The following is a 12,500-nucleotide window of genomic DNA, read 5'->3' as shown; positions in this document are numbered from 1 at the left end:
CTGCTGAATTCTCCTGTAAAATACAGAGCCAATCAGCAGCCTTAATGCTGGTATACCCAAGCCACCATCACGCTGCCTAGCATGGAGGAATGGCGTTGGAGTTGTCTTAGGCAGATGGAGAGTTGCCTTAACGAACTGTATGATTAGGTGGTCCAGATAGTCTAATTTCTTGGCTGTAATGTTACTGTTCTGCAAGATGTGAACCAGTCTCGGTATGAGGTACGTATGAAGAACAGTTATCTTTTGCCAAGGCTTGAGTGCGGCACGTTTCAGGCGGTCCAACAGCGATGACAGAATAGATGGAGAAGGAGTCTGAATTCCCTGGTGCTCAAAGGTATAACCCAGGTAGTGCAGCTGTTCTTGCACGTTCAAGGCAGGTATTTTAGCGCCAGATAACTTGAACAGACTTTTGGTTTCTACTGCACACCGTTTGGAGTGTGCCACTCTAATAAATTGAAAGGCCTTGCTTTTTGAGGGGTTCACCTCTAAAGCCGTGCTCTTCGTGAACCTCTCAACACAGCGCAGATGTTGCTGCATGCCCTCTCTGGTCGACGAGAGGAGAACAATGTCATCCGCAAAGCCGAGAATAGCAAATTTCTCTCCATTGACTTCAACCCCATAGGACTGGTTGACTGATTCCATGAGCCTGTCCATTACCATATTGAAGATGACAGGACTGAGTGGATCACCTTGTTTAACTCCCCTATGAAACTCAACTTCTCCAAAGGTGTCTTTACCAAGCTGGAGATTGGTCGTTTGACCTTTGTAAGATGACAATATATACTCGAGAGTCAAGTCATCCACTCCATGAGACCACAGTGCCTGATGTATGGCCCTCCAAGATACCCGATCGAAGGCTTTCGTTAAATCAAGGGCCACCACAAAAATTGGCTTTCCTCTAGCCCTATGCTCCTTGATAATAACATCTAAGGAAAGTGCGTTCGCCATAATTCCATCAACGGACCTGAAGCCCCGCTGGGCAGGATGGATAGAAATGACCTGAGCCAACCTGAAAGCCAAGATCTTATTTACCAGGCGTACTACCATTGATGAGATAGTTATTGGTCTCCAGTTAGATGGAGAGCGCAGGTCGCCTTTCTTAGGTAGAAGGCAGGTCTTGCTCACTGTAAATACAGATGGTGGTTGTTTTAAACCAAACACCACATTAAGCAGGACATTCAGATCCGCGTTCGGGATATTTCTCAAATGTTCATGAGTCACGCCATCAGGACCAGCGGCTGTTCGCTTTAATTTATGCGACCAATTCCTAGTTTCATTCAGTGAGAAAGGCATACTCGTGTCTTTGATGGAATCGGGATTCCTAGGCGGTAGCACGATCTCGGGGCCATGTTCCTCTCTTGCGTAGTAGCCCTTGAAATAGTCCACGAGCAGACTCCTGTCTGGTCTTGTGGTTGTACCGTTCTCCTCCTCACCATTGAGAATTCCTCTTACCAAGCTAGTTCTGTTATTTAACCACCGATACTGGGCATCTCGGAATCTACGAGATCTTTCCTGCTGCCGCACTCTTCGCTGTTCATTCCTGCCACCCTTATGTGGCTTCGCGACCTTTGGCTGTCTCTTCCTTCTCCTAGATCTATGTAGTGGTCTAGCATTCAGTTGTTGGATGATTCCAGTGACCTGATCATCAATGGCGGACCAAGGTGATGAATTGTCAAGAACTAATTCAACCAGCCTTTTATAGGGTGGTGAGCACTGGTCTTTCATTTGCTCCAGATGGGAAATAATAAGTTCATTGCTAATCCAAAGGCTTTGTTCTTGTGGAGTGGCATGACTCGCAGATTCTGCAACCTCATCGGGGACCGCACCGACAGCGTCCTCCATCCTGCCTTTCACAGACTCCAGGAGTTGTTGGTACTCTGGAAGTGCTCTCCTTTTCTTGATACCTTCCGCAGATCTTCCTAACTTTCTACCCAAGTACGTGTTCAACTGTAATTGAGTAGACCACTCCCCCGCACATTCCACTTCAAGAAACGCCATTTCCTCCATCACAGCGGCGCTCCAATTCCCTTTCCGTTTGCCACTAGCTTGCACTAGGTCGACGGCATTAAAATCAACAGGATGTACTCGTTTCTCATGCAGCCGCCGTCCAATGAAGGTCGTAAATTGCCTACCACAAAATGCACATTTGTGCAAGCCGTCCTCGTTGGGCGCGTTAATTAAGCCTTTGCACCTACGAATATGTTGTTTCTGTTGGGCCGCTGTTCGCCTACCAATACCTAACTGACATTTGGGACATGTAATGCTGTTCTCTAAACTTGGCGAATCAACATTCCTGCCAAGTCTTGCGTCCGTGGTAACCACAGTAGAAAGTTGAGGGTCCTGTACATTCGGGCCCTCCATCCGAGGCTCCGCTGAATTCATCGTCGCAACTGAGGCTCTCCTTAAGAGAGAGGGGAGATAGGCTGCGAACCTGGCACCCCTGCGGCCAATAGGCCTACAAACCGGAGGCTCGTCTCGGATACTAGGACAGAAACCTGCCCCGACACCTCAAACGACGGCTCCAGTATAAATACGAGATTAAACCCGTTGTTCCTACAAGCGAACGGCACTGCCACTATGAGGCCAACACCAATTCGAGGGGCACTGGCCAGAGCCAGCAAGGCTCCCCCCGCCCATAGTCCTTGTATTTGCGAGATTCCTCTCGCACCGTTGACAAGTCACCGCCGAGGTCGCTTAAGCGATACCTCTACCGCACATCTATGCTATCATTTTCCGCCCTTTACCCACATAACATGGGATTGGGTAGTCCAATAACAGCTTTAAGGGCGACCGCCGTGCGGTCTGCAAGCGGCTCCATCGTGGCCCTAAAAAGGACACTGTCCTCAAAAGGACAATAGGAGGTCCTGAAAAGGACACTGCCCCGATAAGGGCACTTGGATACTAGCGAATCCCACAGTACAACAGTGGCCCGACACCTCAGACGACTACCGCAGCTGTCGCCCATTATTGACCAAAGACTCGTCTCGGATACTAAGGCATCAACTGCCTCGACACCTCAAACGACTGCTTTGATACGAGGTCTCGTCTCGGATACTAGTACAAACTAGGTCTGTCCCGACACCTCAAGTGACGGCCCCGTGGCCCTGCCCTATTGGCTGCAAAGCCAGTCGCCCTTTGGCTTGCCTTAGCTCACCTCACGGTAGCTGACAATGCACCCGACTCTCGCCTCGGGGAGGCTAGGGACTAGGACTTCACCGCAGAGAGGCTAGGGGCACCACTCACCGATCCCAGCCAGGGGCATGGGGCACAGTGTGACTACCCTGTATTTCGCATCTTGCGGGCTTAAGAGAGTCATAGTTACTCCCGCCGTTTACCCGCGCTTGCTTGAATTTCTTCACGTTGACATTCAGAGCACTGGGCAGAAATCACATTGCGTCAACACCCGCTAGGGCCATCGCAATGCTTTGTTTTAATTAGACAGTCGGATTCCCCCAGTCCGTGCCAGTTCTGAGTTGATCGTTGAATGGCGGCCGAAGAGAATCCGCGCACCCGCGCGCCCCCGGAGGAGCACGCTAAGGCGGACGCGGCCTCGCAGCAAGGAAGATCCGTGGGAGGCCAAGGCACGGGACCGAGCTCGGATCCTGCACGCAGGTTGAAGCACCGGGGCGCGAACGCCGCGCAGGCGCGCGCATCCTGCACCGCCGGCCAGCACGAGGCCGACCAACGGCGAGAGCAGACCACGCCCGCGCTAAACGCCCGCACTTACCGGCACCCCTACGGCACTCACCTCGCCCAGGCCCGGCACGTTAGCGCTGACCCACTTCCCGACCAAGCCCGACACGCCCCGATCCTCAGAGCCAATCCTTATCCCGAAGTTACGGATCCAATTTGCCGACTTCCCTTACCTACATTATTCTATCGACTAGAGGCTCTTCACCTTGGAGACCTGCTGCGGATATGGGTACGAACCGGCGCGACACCTCCACGTGGCCCTCTCCCGGATTTTCAAGGTCCGAGGGGAAGATCGGGACACCGCCGCAACTGCGGTGCTCTTCGCGTTCCAAACCCTATCTCCCTGCTAGAGGATTCCAGGGAACTCGAACGCTCATGCAGAAAAGAAAACTCTTCCCCGATCTCCCGACGGCGTCTCCGGGTCCTTTTGGGTTACCCCGACGAGCATCTCTAAAAGAGGGGCCCGACTTGTATCGGTTCCGCTGCCGGGTTCCGGAATAGGAACCGGATTCCCTTTCGCCCAACGGGGGCCAGCACAAAGTGCATCATGCTATGACGGCCCCCATCAACATCGGATTTCTCCTAGGGCTTAGGATCGACTGACTCGTGTGCAACGGCTGTTCACACGAAACCCTTCTCCGCGTCAGCACTTCAGGGCCTCGCTGGAGTATTTGCTACTACCACCAAGATCTGCACCGACGGCGGCTCCAGGCAGGCTCACGCCCAGACCCTTCTGCGCCCACCGCCGCGACCCTCCTACTCGTCAGGGCTTCGCGGCCGGCCGCAAGGACCGGCCATGACTGCCAGACTGACGGCCGAGTATAGGCACGACGCTTCAGCGCCATCCATTTTCAGGGCTAGTTGCTTCGGCAGGTGAGTTGTTACACACTCCTTAGCGGATTCCGACTTCCATGGCCACCGTCCTGCTGTCTTAAGCAACCAACGTCTTTCATGGTTTCCCATGAGCGTCGATTCGGGCGCCTTAACTCGGCGTTTGGTTCATCCCACAGCGCCAGTTCTGCTTACCAAAAGTGGCCCACTTGGCACTCCGATCCGAGTCGTTTGCTCGCGGCTTCAGCATATCAAGCAAGCCGGAGATCTCACCCATTTAAAGTTTGAGAATAGGTTGAGGTCGTTTCGGCCCCAAGGCCTCTAATCATTCGCTTTACCGGATGAGACTCGTACGAGCACCAGCTATCCTGAGGGAAACTTCGGAGGGAACCAGCTACTAGATGGTTCGATTAGTCTTTCGCCCCTATACCCAGCTCCGACGATCGATTTGCACGTCAGAATCGCTACGGACCTCCATCAGGGTTTCCCCTGACTTCGTCCTGGCCAGGCATAGTTCACCATCTTTCGGGTCCCAACGTGTACGCTCTAGGTGCGCCTCACCTCGCAATGAGGACGAGACGCCCCGGGAGTGCGGAGGCCGCCGCCCCGTGAAGGGCGGGGAAGCCCCATCCTCCCTCGGCCCGCGCAAGGCGAGACCTTCACTTTCATTACGCCTTTAGGTTTCGTACAGCCCAATGACTCGCGCACATGTTAGACTCCTTGGTCCGTGTTTCAAGACGGGTCGTGAAATTGTCCAAAGCTGAAGCGCCGCTGACGGGAGCGATTATTCCGCCCGAGAGCATCCCGAGCCAACAGCGGCGCGGGTCCGGGGCCGGGCCAGGTAGGTCCGTCATCCGGGAAGAACCGCGCGCGCTTGCCGGGAGCCCGAGCGCCCAAAGGGGCGAATCGACTCCTCCAGATATACCGCCGGGCAGCCAGCCAGGACACCGGGGCTCTGCCCAACAGACGCGAACCGAGGCCCGCGGAAGGACAGGCTGCGCACCCGGGCCATAGGCCGGCACCCAGCGGGTCGCGACGTCCTACTAGGGGAGAAGTGCGGCCCACCGCACACCGGAACGGCCCCACCCCGCGGCGAGTGGAAAGGCAACCGGACACGACCCCGCCGCGGATTGCTCCGCGCGGGCGGCCGGCCCCATCTGCCGAGGGCGGAGGCCAGTGGCCGGATGGGCGTGAATCTCACCCGTTCGACCTTTCGGACTTCTCACGTTTACCCCAGAACGGTTTCACGTACTTTTGAACTCTCTCTTCAAAGTTCTTTTCAACTTTCCCTCACGGTACTTGTTCGCTATCGGTCTCGTGGTCATATTTAGTCTCAGATGGAGTTTACCACCCACTTGGAGCTGCACTCTCAAGCAACCCGACTCGAAGGAGAGGTCCCGCCGACGCTCGCACCGGCCGCTACGGGCCTGGCACCCTCTACGGGCCGTGGCCTCATTCAAGTTGGACTTGGGCTCGGCGCGAGGCGTCGGGGTAGTGGACCCTCCCAAACACCACATGCCACGACAGGCGGCCGCCTGCGGGGTTCGGTGCTGGACTCTTCCCTGTTCGCTCGCCGCTACTGGGGGAATCCTTGTTAGTTTCTTTTCCTCCGCTTAGTAATATGCTTAAATTCAGCGGGTAGTCTCGCCTGCTCTGAGGTCGTTGTACGAGGTGTCGCACGCCACGCCGCCAGCCGGCTGTGCACGCTACCGAGTAAGTACCGGTATGCGAACCGCCAGGCGACGGGCGCGCATCGCACGTTTAAGGAGACGCGGCCGGCCCCACAGGCGGCCACGACACTCCCAGGTCAGCGAAGCGGGGCAAACGCCGCGCGCTTCAGTATACGTAGCCGACCCTCAGCCAGACGTGGCCCGGGAACGGAATCCATGGACCGCAATGTGCGTTCGAAACGTCGATGTTCATGTGTCCTGCAGTTCACATGTCGACGCGCAATTTGCTGCGTTCTTCATCGACCCACGAGCCGAGTGATCCACCGTCCTGGGTGATCTTTTCATAGTTTCCACCATCTCTTTCGAGACAGTTGCATAGGCGGGACTGAGGCGTGTGGCGGCCCTGTTCCAGCGTTCAGTGTCCAACGGCCTCACGGCCGATGGGCGTCGTACGGCTCCACACCGGAGCGGACAGGCAGTCGGGCGAAAGTCATTCAAAACCGGCGCCAGGCGCCAGGTGCCGCAGGCCAGCCGCTCCAGCGCTTCAGCGCTCGTACCACACAACATTGCCGTTAGTTTTGAGACGAACGCGTGGTTCCGCACGCGGCGCACGGCTACTGCGAGCCGTACAGGTAGCTGCGTGTTGCGCGACACGACACGCACATCGAAAGACATGCAGTCTAGTCGGTAATGATCCTTCCGCAGGTTCACCTACGGAAACCTTGTTACGACTTTTACTTCCTCTAAATGATCAAGTTTGGTCATCTTTCCGGTAGCATCGGCAACGACAGAGTCAATGCCGCGTACCAGTCCGAAGACGTCACTAAATCATTCAATCGGTAGTAGCGACGGGCGGTGTGTACAAAGGGCAGGGACGTAATCAACGCGAGCTTATGACTCGCGCTTACTGGGAATTCCTCGTTCATGGGGAACAATTGCAAGCCCCAATCCCTAGCACGAAGGAGGTTCAGCGGGTTACCCCGACCTTTCGGCCTAGGAAGACACGCTGATTCCTTCAGTGTAGCGCGCGTGCGGCCCAGAACATCTAAGGGCATCACAGACCTGTTATTGCTCAATCTCGTGCGGCTAGAAGCCGCCTGTCCCTCTAAGAAGAAAAGTAATCGCTGACAGCACGAAGGATGTCACGCGACTAGTTAGCAGGCTAGAGTCTCGTTCGTTATCGGAATTAACCAGACAAATCGCTCCACCAACTAAGAACGGCCATGCACCACCACCCACCGAATCAAGAAAGAGCTATCAATCTGTCAATCCTTCCGGTGTCCGGGCCTGGTGAGGTTTCCCGTGTTGAGTCAAATTAAGCCGCAGGCTCCACTCCTGGTGGTGCCCTTCCGTCAATTCCTTTAAGTTTCAGCTTTGCAACCATACTTCCCCCGGAACCCAAAAGCTTTGGTTTCCCGGAGGCTGCCCGCCGAGTCATCGGAGGAACTGCGGCGGATCGCTGGCTGGCATCGTTTATGGTTAGAACTAGGGCGGTATCTGATCGCCTTCGAACCTCTAACTTTCGTTCTTGATTAATGAAAACATACTTGGCAAATGCTTTCGCTTCTGTTCGTCTTGCGACGATCCAAGAATTTCACCTCTAACGTCGCAATACGAATGCCCCCGCCTGTCCCTATTAATCATTACCTCGGGTTCCGAAAACCAACAAAATAGAACCGAGGTCCTATTCCATTATTCCATGCACACAGTATTCAGGCGGGCTTGCCTGCTTTAAGCACTCTAATTTGTTCAAAGTAAACGTGCCGGCCCACCGAGACACTCAATAAAGAGCACCCTGGTAGGATTTCAACGGGGTCCGCCTCGGGACGCACGAGCACGCACGAGGCGGTCGCACGCCTTCGGCTCGCCCCACCGGCAGGACGTCCCACGATACATGCCAGTTAAACACCGACGGGCGGTGAACCAACAGCGTGGGACACAAATCCAACTACGAGCTTTTTAACCGCAACAACTTTAATATACGCTATTGGAGCTGGAATTACCGCGGCTGCTGGCACCAGACTTGCCCTCCAATAGATACTCGTTAAAGGATTTAAAGTGTACTCATTCCGATTACGGGGCCTCGGATGAGTCCCGTATCGTTATTTTTCGTCACTACCTCCCCGTGCCGGGAGTGGGTAATTTGCGCGCCTGCTGCCTTCCTTGGATGTGGTAGCCGTTTCTCAGGCTCCCTCTCCGGAATCGAACCCTGATTCCCCGTTACCCGTTACAACCATGGTAGGCGCAGAACCTACCATCGACAGTTGATAAGGCAGACATTTGAAAGATGCGTCGCCGGTACGAGGACCGTGCGATCAGCCCAAAGTTATTCAGAGTCACCAAGGCAAACGGACCGGACGAGCCGACCGATTGGTTTTGATCTAATAAAAGCGTCCCTTCCATCTCTGGTCGGGACTCTGTTTGCATGTATTAGCTCTAGAATTACCACAGTTATCCAAGTAACGTGGGTACGATCTAAGGAACCATAACTGATTTAATGAGCCATTCGCGGTTTCACCTTAATGCGGCTTGTACTGAGACATGCATGGCTTAATCTTTGAGACAAGCATATGACTACTGGCAGGATCAACCAGGGAGCTGCGTCAACTAGAGCTGAGCAGCCGGCCGCCCGGGAGTGTGTCCCGGGGGCCCGCGCGAACACGCAAGCGTCCGCTCAATTATTCTGCAAACAGGAGGAGGCTGAGCTCCCCTGCACAACACACCTCGAAACCCTCTCAGGTCCCGGCGGCGCGCAGCGCCGTCCTAAGTACTTGGTCGGGTTCGAGAGAGGCGCAATCGCCCGGAGTTAGGCGAGTAGACGCTTTAGGTGCGACCACCCGTGCTCCCAACTGAGCTTGCCGCTGCCGACAGAGGCCCGGGAGCGTGCTGTCGTGGCATTGCCGGCGGGAGACAACACGCGCCACCTACGGTGACCGGCAGCTCCAACGCCAGCGCCACAGAAGGACAAAAGCCCCACTTGGGTGCCGAAGCGAACTCTCCCAGCACAGCGCACGCGCCAACACGTCCGCACAGCTGCGATACAAACCACCTGCGAGAACCGCTGGGGCGACCGAGCAGCAGACGGCGTCGCGGCGCCGAGCGCCGGGCGGCGGCGCATCCTCAGCGCACACAGTCCTCAATCGGACCAGCACACTGCAGATGGCCACCGCGCTTCGCACCGGGCCCGCGAGGACCTACTTTGGCCGCAAGGCGCCGCGAGCAGGGGGCGCCGGCGCGCAGCTGCGCCGCCTGCCGCGTCCGTCGGCCGGCGCGCCTGCCACTGGCCGCCCCCACCAGCCGGCTGTAGCGCGTGCGCCCACGCACCGCGCTGCCAGCACGCCGGGCGGCCCCCCCTCACCGGCCGGGGACGGTCCCACCCAGCCACCGCCGCGTATCGCCTCACACCCAGATCCCCTTTCACGTTCGTGGGCATGGTGGGTCCCCTTTCACGTTCGTGGGCATGGTGGGTATCCATGAAACAACCGGTTAATAGCTCGACCGATCGTCGCCAACACTGATTCACCTCTAGCGAGAACAACCGCACCACAACGGGTTACCAGTTGTTCATTTGCGTAACGTCACCAGCAAACGTAGACGTCCATCGCCATTTGCAACGAGTATTGCATGCCTGTGTCAGGTGTCACAACACACTACGTCTGCCCACATAGACGCAACAACATGTGCACGCCTAGAGAACACGTGGAAGGTAGCCCCCGTACGTATGCGGTGTCCATTGCGCGAACGACTGTCAGCCGGCCTCTGCAGCATGTCGCAGATGTGGAACGCGGTGCAACATGCTATCACAGTGTGTGAGAAGAGACGACTACGTCCGAATACACGCTCCACTACATCAACAGACTGCTCATGCTGATCGCCATCCAGGGCGTCCGTTCCTCCCACACGTCTGAATGGCGTACCACACTGCAATCCAGCTCCTAAAGGGAGACGACACGTAGCTGCGTCCACAATATTTGGACTGTATGGTCCGCCGTTGCTAGGCGCAGTCGTCGTACGGTCACACATGTGCCACGATGTATCATTCAGTACATACGGACCAATGTGCAGCACAGTTTGTGGGTTTTGCGTACATCCGCGGACAGGTGACAGGCCGTACCACAACGTAGGCTGAGTACGTCGGCATGCGAAGGGCATTGAACATGCAAACTTCTCAACGACCAGCTTGCGAAGGCAGGGGGGAAGGGGGGGGGGCATGTACGTCCTGCTGCTATCCACATTACAGTGTATAGCAGGAGCATGTGGAAAGTCAGCAACACTTGCAAGGTGTTTAACATGACGCGATACACAGGGGACCGGGCAGTGCGAATAGCGAACTATATTGCGAGGGTTGCGGTTAGGCAACACTACACTAATTTAACGAGTTGCATAACAATTACAGAGCAGGTTCAGCGACAACGTGCGTCAGGTTAAGGCGCAATATAGGTTAGGTTGAGGCGCAATATGGGTTACGTTAAGGCACAAATTAGGTTACGTTAAGGCACAAATTAGGTTACGTTAAGGCACAAATTGGGTTACGTTAAGGCACAAATTGGGTTACGTTAAGGCACAAATTGGGTTACGTTAAGGCACAACATGGGTTACGTTAAGGCACAACATGGGTTACGTTAAGGCACAACATGGGTTACGTTAAGGCACAACATGGGTTACGTTAAGGCACAACATGGGTTACGTTAAGGCACAACATGGGTTACGTTAAGGCACAACATGGGTTACGTTAAGGCACAACATGGGTTACGTTAAGGCACAACATGGGTTACGTTAAGGCACAACATGGGTTACGTTAAGGCACAACATGGGTTAGGTTAAGGCACAACATGGGTTAGGTTAAGGCACAACATGGGTTAGGTTAAGGCACAACATGGGTTAGGTTAAGGCACAACGTAAGTTAGGTTAAGGCACAACGTAAGTTAGGTTAAGGCACAACGTAAGTTAGGTTAAGGCACAACGTAGGTTAGGTTAAGGCACAACGTAGGTTAGGTTAAGGCACAACGTAGGTTAGGTTAAGGCACAACGTAGGTTAGGTTAAGGCACAACGTAGGTTAGGTTAAGGCACAACGTAGGTTAGGTTAAGGCACAACGTAGGTTAGGTTAAGGCACAACGTAGGTTAGGTTAAGGCACAACGTAGGTTAGGTTAAGGCACAACGTAGGTTAGGTTAAGGCACAACGTAGGTTAGGTTAAGGCACAACGTAGGTTAGGTTAAGGCACAACGTAGGTTAGGTTAAGGCACAACGTAGGTTAGGTTAAGGCACAACGTAGGTTAGGTTAAGGCACAACGTAGGTTAGGTTAAGGCACAACGTAGGTTAGGTTAAGGCACAACGTAGGTTAGGTTAAGGCACAACGTAGGTTAGGTTAAGGCACAACGTAGGTTAGGTTAAGGCACAACGTAGGTTAGGTTAAGGCACAACGTAGGTTAGGTTAAGGCACAACGTAGGTTAGGTTAAGGCACAACGTAGGTTAGGTTAAGGCACAACGTAGGTTAGGTTAAGGCACAACGTAGGTTAGGTTAAGGCACAACGTAGGTTAGGTTAAGGCACAACGTAGGTTAGGTTAAGGCACAACGTAGGTTAGGTTAAGGTACAACATAGGTTAGGTTAAGGTACAACATAGGTTAGGTTAAGGTACAACGTAGGTTAGGTTAAGGCGCAATGTCGGTTAGGTTAAGGTACGATATAGCTTAGGTTAAGGTACACATTGTTGTAGGGAAAGGTGTATTTGGGGGGGGGGGCGGCGGCAGGTTCGTTGATAGTGATTATCGTAAGTGCATGCCTGCGGGATCATCCGATTTGTCACGTCAGGATGCACTTGTGGCTCATGACAGGCGGCGCTCCGATTCCAAGGTTGTGGCAGATCTGTGTCTTTCATTCCTGCCATTGTTTGTGTACTGTGACAGGAGGCAGTATGGTGATGTTGGGTGCACCCCTGTGTAGGACATGTGTGGGTGTTCGTGGCTTAGCTGAGCAATGGCGGATGTCGGAAGGGTGGGATATTCTGTTTTCTGGGTGGACCTCCCGGTCTGGTTATGATAGTGTGGATTGTGTAATGTGGCGGAGAGGATGCACCGGATGTTCTTCCATGCTGGTGGTTAGATATTGTGTGTGTGCCTGTTAGAGGCAGAGAGTAGTGTGTGATAGTGTCTGGCTGACGTGTGGTTCTCATTGTGTGCAGAGTCTTTCAGCATGTATAGGGACGGTTGTATATATTATCTGTATTCTGATGGCTCTGCATTTATTACTAATCAGTGCCGTGTATACGGTTACTCTGGTTCCAGTCGAAACTGTTCTATCT

General features: G+C 54.3%; 2 non-coding genes and 1 pseudogene across 2 annotated transcripts; all 3 read right to left on the bottom strand.

Annotated features, from left to right (window-relative positions):
- Nucleotides 1–6,186, bottom strand: part of LOC126432721 (large subunit ribosomal RNA) — an 8,543-nt pseudogene extending 2,357 nt beyond the window's left edge.
- Nucleotides 6,187–6,374: 188 nt separating this feature from the next.
- LOC126432762 (5.8S ribosomal RNA) lies at nt 6,375–6,529 on the bottom strand. The gene has a single exon (XR_007578205.1). It is a non-coding gene; the product is annotated as a 5.8S ribosomal RNA (ribosomal RNA).
- A 353-nt stretch (nt 6,530–6,882) lies between these two features.
- LOC126432775 (small subunit ribosomal RNA) lies at nt 6,883–8,791 on the bottom strand. Its single transcript, XR_007578217.1, has one exon. It is a non-coding gene; the product is annotated as a small subunit ribosomal RNA (ribosomal RNA).
- Nucleotides 8,792–12,500: the final 3,709 nt, after the last annotated feature.

This window comes from Schistocerca serialis, unplaced genomic scaffold (assembly GCF_023864345.2).
Source record: "Schistocerca serialis cubense isolate TAMUIC-IGC-003099 unplaced genomic scaffold, iqSchSeri2.2 HiC_scaffold_1153, whole genome shotgun sequence".
NCBI classification, from domain to species: Eukaryota; Metazoa; Arthropoda; class Insecta; order Orthoptera; family Acrididae; genus Schistocerca; species Schistocerca serialis.
This window is presented reverse-complemented; position numbering and strand designations above follow the sequence as displayed.